This window comes from Coffea arabica, chromosome 8e (assembly GCF_036785885.1).
Source record: "Coffea arabica cultivar ET-39 chromosome 8e, Coffea Arabica ET-39 HiFi, whole genome shotgun sequence".
NCBI classification, from domain to species: domain Eukaryota; kingdom Viridiplantae; phylum Streptophyta; class Magnoliopsida; order Gentianales; family Rubiaceae; genus Coffea; species Coffea arabica.
The window spans coordinates 53,275,824-53,285,193 of NC_092324.1; positions in this window are offsets into that span (position 1 = coordinate 53,275,824).

The following is a 9,370-nucleotide window of genomic DNA, read 5'->3' on the forward strand; positions in this document are numbered from 1 at the left end:
AAAATTAGGAGTCGCCCCTAGGTATCGAGTTTGGGTATACCAAGTCACCCAAAAAGTGTTTTTAAATAAAGTAAAATAAAATCTTTTACGACAACTCCAGGTCTTTGAAAACAGAGAAAATGAGTTCAGGAGTCATGGTTGAAGAAAGGAAAGGCAAATGTTCGATTATCTCAAACCTAAGGCATCCTTTCAACCTAGTCTAAACTAGTTGCGTGGTTTAGTGAAAATTTTCTTAATCTAACCCTTAAATTTATCACATTTGGATGTTTCCTACATGGATGCAAATAAAAATATCGAGAGGGGTAAAATGTCCATTCAAGGGTTTAATTGATACCAATCGCATTAATTGCGAATGCCAAAATAATTCCTTGAAGGGGTCACGAATATGTGAATAATAAAATTAAAAGAAAATAAAAGAAAATTAAATTATATACATAGATATAAGTGATCAAAGAAAAAGGAATGCAACATAATGGGTACGGGAGGCAAAAACTCGTGACATAATAATTTTTATACAGGAATTAATGGGGTATTTAAACTAAAGAGTTATAATCACCCATTTCCCATGTTCAAAGAATAATTTTCCTAACATGAACAAGCAAATGAACTAGCTTAAATGAGATGCAATTCTAAATGTTATGATTAATACATATAGATGGTAGGGGATAATATAATAGGAAATATCATGCAAATGAGAAAAGATCCTAAAAATGAAAATATGTATGAAAATGTAATGAATATCACACAAAAATGAATCTAATCGTACGAATGATCTAATCGTACGAATGATCTAAGGATCTAGCGTTGGACTAACCCATTTCTAAAAATCCTTACTAGCGTTGGACTAGCAAGCAAGCGGAGGGGGAAAAGCCACAACTAGCATTAGACTAGTGACTAGTGTGGTGACGTCATACATTTTAAATACAGTGCAACTAAGGGCCTGTTTGGAAGTGAGTTTTTTGCCCAAGTTTTTTAGCTACAAATTTTTTAACAACTTTAGCTACAGGAATCCAAAAAAATTTATCAAATTTTTTAACCCACACACTTCAAAATATCTAATACACAAAAAAACTTCTATCTTTCTTCTTCTTTCTCCCCCACCCCATCCACCATACTTTCATCGCCGGCCACCACCTCCGCCGCCGTTTCTAGCGCCGGCCACCTATTTCGGCGTCAGCGTTCCAAAATTTTTTTTCCTTCCTTTCTCCCTTCCTCTCTCCTTCGCTCCCCTCTCCCCCTCCCCTCCCTAGCCAAACAGCCCAGAACTATGCAGCAGCAGTAGTTACTTTCCTACGCTATGGCTGACGGGGAAATGGGGGAACAAGGAAGGGGGGGTGGCGGGGAACGGGAAATGGGAAGGGAAACAAGGGAGGGGGAAACTGGAGGGGGGTGGCGGGGCAGAGGGGGGTGGCGTGCAGATGGGAGGGGGAAGGGGCAGGGAGGTGGTGGGGGGAGGGGGTGGCCGGGCAGCGAGGGAAGGGGCACAGGGGAAGGGGAAGAGGCAGGACAGAGGGGCTAGCGGGGAAAGGGCTGGCGGGGGGAAGGGGGTGGCGGGGCAGAGGGGGTGGCATGCAGAGGGGAGAGGGAAGGGGTAGACGGGGGTGGCGCGGCAGTAGGGGAAGGGGGTGGCGTGGCAGCGGGGGAAAGGGCTGGCAGGGGGGAGGGGGGTGGCGGGGCAGAGGGGATGGGGAAGGGGCAGAGGGATTGGCAGCGGGGGAAGGGCTGGCGAGGGGAGGGGTGGTGTAGGGCAGAGGGGAGGGGGAAAGGGAGAGGGACTGGCGGGGGAAGGGGCAGAGGGACTGGCAGCGGGGGAAGGGCGGGCGGGGGGGAGGGGGTGGCGGGGCAGAGAGGATGGCGTACAGAGAGGAGGGGGAAGGGGGCTGGCGGGGGAAATGCAGAGAAGAGGAGAAGGGGAAAGGGAGGAGAGGGGTGGCGGAAGGGGGAAGGAAGAAGAAGAAAAAGAAAGAGAGGAAAGAAAAGAAAAAGGGAAAAAAAAAGAAAGAGAGAGAAAAAAAGAAAGAAAGAAAAAAAAGAAAAGGAAAAAAAAAATTCACCCTACAAAAATTTTTACAAAATTTTTATCTTACAAAAACTTCTACAAAAAAGTTTTTCACCTTACAAAAACTTCTACAAAATTTTTTCAAAAACTTCTACAGTGCACTACAGTAAAGTTTTAGACAAACTCCCAAAAAACTTAGGTTCCAAACAGGCCCTAAATCTCGTGCATGGGCTTCTCCTTTTGTCACTAGTTGTGCATAATCGCACGCACTTTTTATTGTGTGAATAGTTTTTCTTGAAAAATCAAGTCATCAACCAAATTATCTTTGCAGCAAGCATAAATGATCCTCGGGCAAGAAGTTCCCACGAAACAGCGAGTTTGTTTGGACAAAGATAATTTGATTTGCAAAATTTATTCTCACAAATCCCAATCACCTTTTTATCTTTCCAATCACTTTTTTATCTCACATACATCACATCATAAAAAGTGCTACAGTAAATATCTCAAATAAATCATCCAAATAAACTCTTATCCAAACAAACTCAGCGTTTTTTCGTTTCTTTTTCTCAAACTGTTTTTTCAATTTCAAAACTTTTATGAATAACAATCTTTTGGTCAAAAACTCTATAAACAGCCCGAGCTTGTATATAAAAGGAAAAAAAAATGAAATTCCAAATTCCTTATTTATAAAAGGAAAACTTTGGTTATGTTATAGAAAAGCCTCTCGAATATTGCACAGGAAACTTTTTTATATGGACCTGGTCCATATGCCTGAGCTTGTGAGCTTAAAGAGCCGCATCTTGTGTCCCGCACCTCTTTAGGACAAAATTTGCATGCAAAGCCCTTAAAGAATATTGCTTTATGAAAAATTATTAGCAATTGCATTAATCCACAGCCCCACTTAACTTTAGATAACAAAGGCGTGATTACAGGAAAAAAGAAGTCACAGTAACCCTGCAGTCGAGCCACACACTTGCCACACCCTCGAAAACCATTTGTATGCGTCAGTTAGTTGTTATTTGATAGTAAGAAAATTAAAAAGAATTAACATATAATTTTTGTGAAGAAAAAATAATAATATAATAAAAAATGGAATAGGGTAGAACAGAATCATATTGGAAACAAAAAATGTAATAAAGAAAAACCAAAGTTTTCTACTGTAATCGAACATTTGAACTTATCCGGATCCGTTAGTTGTGTCCTAAAACAAAAGAATGTGAACGCAACTTCATCTTACCAACCCCTCCATGCAGATCGACGTGCATATAAACCCATGCTCATCTCCCAAACTTCTCATCACCAAAACCACAAACATGGCTCGAGAAGGTCAAAGGCCATTTCCTTCCGTTAACATCTTCATCATCCTCTCCTTCTTCTCCTTAACCCTCAGTCCTTTTTCACCTCAAGTTGTCTCTGCTTCAGTTTTCAAGAGGCTTCAACTCTTCTCAACAGAAAAAACTCAGCCTAGCTCAACCTCCTCCGTCTTGTCACTCTCCCTACATCCTCATTCCTCCATCATAAAGCCGCCATACGACAACTACTCCGACCTCGTACTCTCCCGACTCGCGATGTGACCGAGCCCGAGCCAAGGTCATCAACTCCAGTGGCGGAGTTAGGAATTGCAATTAGGGGGGCGAGTCTCTGTTATTTGGACTTGGTCCAAATAACTTTAAAATATTATTGTTTGAGTCCTTGAGAGGGGGCAAAGTGAAATTTTTTATCAATATTCTGGGGGGGGCAAACAATATAATAAAAATTATTTTACTTAGAATTTTTTTTATAACAATTGGAGGGGGGGCAAAGTGAAAATTTTTATCAATATTTGGGGGGCAAAACAATATAATAAAAATTTTTTTACTTAGAATTTTTTTTTTAACAATTGGAGAGGGGGCGGTTGCCCCCCCTGGCCCCCCCTTCCCTCCGCCTTATTTTTGCTAATTTTTTTTATTATTTTATTTATCATATTTTTTTACAATTTTTAAAATATTAAATGTTTCAAAAATTTGCGTCTCGCTGAGATTGCAACCGATACGTCGAGATCGATGTGAAACGGGTTGCAGCCACGACCATGACTACGACCGCAACTTTGAACTATGGTTTCATGGTTGCTTTCATGGTATTTCGACTAACTAGGAGGCATAAACGCGCTTTGCGGGATGGAAATGTAAAATACCCTGTCCAGTTTTGAAGTAACAAAAATAGTAATCTATAGAAAAAAAGTATGGCGATTATTAGTAAGTTTGAAAGGGATGAATCCTTAAATATGTAGTCTATGGAGATAAGCGTCTTTAGTAATTTGTTTATACAAATTGCTATAACTAATTATTAGTTAAAAAAAAAGAAGAGGACATCAAAGTAGCCAAAAAACACTTCAAACATTTATGATCAAAGTTTTGATAAGTGCAGCTAGTTGCTTAACACTCATTGCCGTGTATTACTATCAAATATAACTTCAATGCATGGAGATAAGAAAATATAAATCAATTAAGAGTTTTAAGAACATATGCACTTTATTTCTATACATAAATGAATATGATATATAATGAATTAATTTTTAGTTTTCATAGTCCTGTTTGGAAGCTAAATGTTCCTTTGAATTGAGACAAAGGAGTAGAGCAGAACCAATTTGTCGTCTTGTTTCAGTTCTTATTTTAATGAACCATAGAATCAAGAAAGGAAGGAAAAGGTTATGAAGCAGAAAATCGGCAATGTGAATTCTGCATGGTGAACCATCCTAATGTAAAAAGGAATATAAAAGGGAGGCCCCTCCAAATTAAAGGGAAAAAATAATGATCTTTTTGTGAGGCTAGAGGTTGTCTTTTTTCTTCTTCTTCCTTTTTTCCATATAAAATATTGCTAAAACAGAGTTAAATAGCCCTACTTGCCCTTTTCCTATGTAAATAGCTGCCCTTTTCCCATTTTATTCTTCTAGATTCTGCAATCAAATAGTCTTTTTCTTCAATGCTAGATGATTTGTAGCTCATTATTTGTTTCTTGTGGTAAAATTTGTGCATATCCGAGTTTGCACACTGATGATACTCTAAATTGTAATCCATAGAAGGAAGCAGAGGAGATCAATTAAAACTTTTGTTAGTAGATTCTGTAACTAAGATCAAAGGCTTGGCCCGGCCTTCATTTTCTGGAGATCAAAAAGGGGTTTTGGTAATTATAATAACCTACCATCCAGAACTCAAATAAAATGGAAAATTCTTTGATAGACTTTCTAGGTGGAAACTGATGGGGCTAAGTGCATGTTTAAAGACAAAATATCTGTAGTTGAGTTCTTTAACAATGACAACTACACATTAACTAAAAACGGCTACTGAAGCTATTTAATCGAAAAAGGCTAAACAGATTATAAGATTACAATAATCAATTTAACACTCAATTGCACTCCTAATCAGACTACATGAATGCCTAACACAGCACAACAGATTCCTTCTTCTTAGCTGCTCAGCCACATGATCACCTAGTTCAAGATTTTGCAACAAAAAATCAGAAGGATAATCATAAACTGCATCAGTATGAATCAAGAAAAGATAGCTCCACCAGTGATGAATCCTGGCATTGATTTTCCTTCTTAACAAAACATAAATGTTAGTGAAGGCAACCTCTGACAACTTTAACATTCTATAGCTTCTAGTACAATACATATTCCGACCATGAGTTCCCTATCTCCCTGCATATGCCTTCTTGCGTGTCCCATATTTGTAGAAACACAAAACCCTATAGCACAATAGTTAACACTAACTTCTCATTTGCTTTCAACATGTACAGAAAGTAAACATCATTCTTACCTGTGAGATTTTTAACTTCAGCTGTTATTGTAGACAGAGAGGATACCGTACAAATAGTTTTTAACTGAAAGCACATCGCCTGATAATAACGAAAAGACTTTCAAGTTGGCATCCAAGCACCAAAGTTGTTCGAAAATGGTATTTTAACAGGAAATTTTTTTCTGGATCAAAATCTTTTACATCCAGTCATGCAAAGTATGAGTGTTGATCATGTCCAACACAACCAAAACACCAATATTGAATATCAAACTCATGATTAGTCACATTCATTCCCCAATTTAAGTTTCCAGTTTTGATTCCACTTATTAAATGCTGGGAAGCAGGTCTCAAGTAAGATCCTCATTAGCCGGATAAGAGTGCATGAAAGAAGAGAAACATGCAAATTGGCCATACTTCAGTTGCATTTGTTTCAAATCTGAGACTTGATGCAACAGAAGTGTAAAATTTCAACCGCCCATCCTTCATTTGTTTCACAAAAGTTCCAGCTTTAATAGCATATGAGGAGTTTAAATTCCCTCCATTTCCTTTTCCAATTAAAACACAAGCAATGATTAGGGCCACATGGTATCATCACTATTAGTCCCATCTACAACAATCCCAGACTTCATACCTAAAACAAATCTAGCAGTACAAACTAAGTTGGGAGGGTCCAAATCTTATTACCTTAACAATGTTGTATAGCTATACATCATAGTACCAAAATTTACTATGTCCAGGTCTGTTTGACCATTACCAAAACCAAACTGCAAGAAAAGAGAGGTTACATGAGGCTGGAAGAAGGAAAGAAGAAGTAGGATGCTGAGTGAAACTTACCACCCAGTCAAAAAGCCCTTAGTTCCTTGGTCCGCTTAATAGACATAGAAGTGTGCATTATGATGAGAAAAGATAAAGAAGGTGATGTAGTTCTAGATCTCTGCAACCTAAGTTTCATCCACCAACCCAAGTTTTCAGCATCCCTTTGGCTGCAATCCTCAACAAGCTGGGTTTCAAAAGTACGTAGTTCAAAGCAATCTTCGTACATAGAAACAACAGATTCCATGTTCTGACGCAACCACTGGTGCAATGCCACCTATCAGCAAAAATAGATTTTTCCGGTGAACCTTTAGGTATTATTGTAAAAAAGAAGTGCAGTAGGCGACATCCTCTATATTTCTAAGTAACTTGCAGTTGCATATGCCCTGTCTCATTGCCAGCAGACATTATATTACCATTCAAAACATCTCTGTAGGTAATAAGCATGCAGCCTTCCATACACATGGAGAGGCCATCCTTACCCAGATACAAATTACAAAACCATAAATCAGTCATCATTCTGCCATTTATTTGTCGCACATAGATTATCAAGAAATTTTCTCATTAATCATCTCCACTACAAGCTTAATCTCCTAACCTGTCACATGATCAGGTATACTTTGTTGTTCTCTGCACAAGCATTAAGTATTGACATCTATCTTTAAATTCTCATTGATGTGATCTATGTTCAAACCAACAAAAAGCTTTAATTCACCAGATAATAAAAAATTACATTCATTCACATTTTTTAAATGAAAAAGATGAATTTCCAAGCATATTTGTTCTTAGCCTAAAAGGAATAACAGCTGAATAGCAGTCATCAAAGTTTAACACAACCTTGGGCCATCCAGTGTAAACAGCCCAACATTTTCATCAATGCAAAGAAGAAAGTTGTTAAAATCTACTTAAAGCTCCATTGATCCAAAATAGTCAAATAAAAGATATTTCAGCAGTGCCTAATAGCCACGTTGCCAAACAGTTGATTTGCTTGGAATGCAGGGAATTAAAAGAATCCAATTTCTCAACTCTTCCCCAAGCAAATTATCATCAACAAGTATCTCCAGAAATGAATATGCATCAATGCCATAATGAAAATCATAAAAACAGATGTTAGTACTAAAGTGAGCGCTGTCATCATGAAGTTGAAAACATTTCAAATTTAGTGTGCGAAAAATACCTGATACAGCCTTTTTTTGTTGCTTCCATCCCACGCATTGACATAACCATCACAACCCCCAACAGCAAATATACAATAGCTACAAATTAAATAAGTTTTGAGACAGATTTCGAGAAGAGGCTAAAGATATTCAATCAATAGAAAATTGTAATAGATCCAACTCAATCATTCAACATATAATAAATCAAGAAAAGATAGCTCCACCACTAAAAAATCTTGGCATTGATTTTCCTTCTTAACAAAACTCAAAAAACACAAAAAGGCCAAAGTAGCTAACTTCCAATAAATAACTGCTGAACAATAATCTCCTTATTACGGATAAATGTATATGCAGCACTTGCATGGGATGAAATGCAATTGAATTCACGGGGTAGACAATGCCCCTTCCAGCTCCAGATTTCCAACGACACCTGAACACATACCTACACATATAAACGATCATGTAGTAGACAATTATCAAGGTCTGTCTGTTTCATTCTCATTGGATTCTTGATATAAGAAACTTACCCATCTAGCATTCAATTGCCAGCAGAGGTTTTAATCCATCAAATCATAAGGAACTACACATATGTCAATATCATTGCACCATGTTTCATTCTCTAACAAGTAATTTTAAGGAGAGATGCAAGCAGGTGATAGGCAGTTACATCAAGAAGACCATGGCAACCATTAATGCACATCAATTTTTGCGTTCCAAATTCTATTCCTTCAATAGAAAAAATAGACACACAATGAATTCTAGTTTTATACAAAACCAATAAACAACAAGCACAAAATTTCCTTCACATACCACAATGTCAAACATCAAAAGTAATCCCCAAATATTTGATGTACAAGCTCAAACAAAATTCAAAACTGCAACGAAGATTGAGTCCCTAGCAATCAGAACCTATTTCTTATGAAATCCACTAAGTAATTGCAAATGACCAATCCTTCAAGCCTTACAACCACCAAAGCATCAAAGCAAAACATCACCAAACCATCAAAGCATGTACAGATTTAAACACCTGATCAATAAATATTTGATAGGTCAAAGAAAGAAGCGTGGTATCAAATAACTTCATTTTACTGGGAATACATATCCAGTCACATTCAGAAGCTGCTTTGATTGAATAACAGGACATGTTCATCTACTACATCAATTGAAAAACAGAGAATTCTTCCACGAAGATTTGAAGAAAACAAATAGGTAAAAAAAAGATGAAACACACAAATACTAAAAAAAAGCGTAATGATGGGTCTTCAAGATGCGATGCATTTTGAAAGAACTGGTTTTACAGTTAAGTCCAGAAGGGAACAACTTAATTGCTACAAAGATAGTCTAGAACCACAGGCTGGGTGACAATCATCTTAATATAGATTGCGCCGAAAACTTAAACTTATGTGCTAACTTTATAAAATGCAAATCTTGGAGCAAACTTGTAGTAGCAGTAGCCAGAGATATTTAAGAATCAAAGCTTACTTCTATTCCTGAATGAATATTAACTCACACATGGGGCTCAAAAGATATGGAGAGCTTCTGCATGAATTGAGTCTCAGGCTCACTAAAAGGAACAGTCCCTGGATTTTCTTCATAAGGATCATAATCCTGAAAGAGAATAAAGC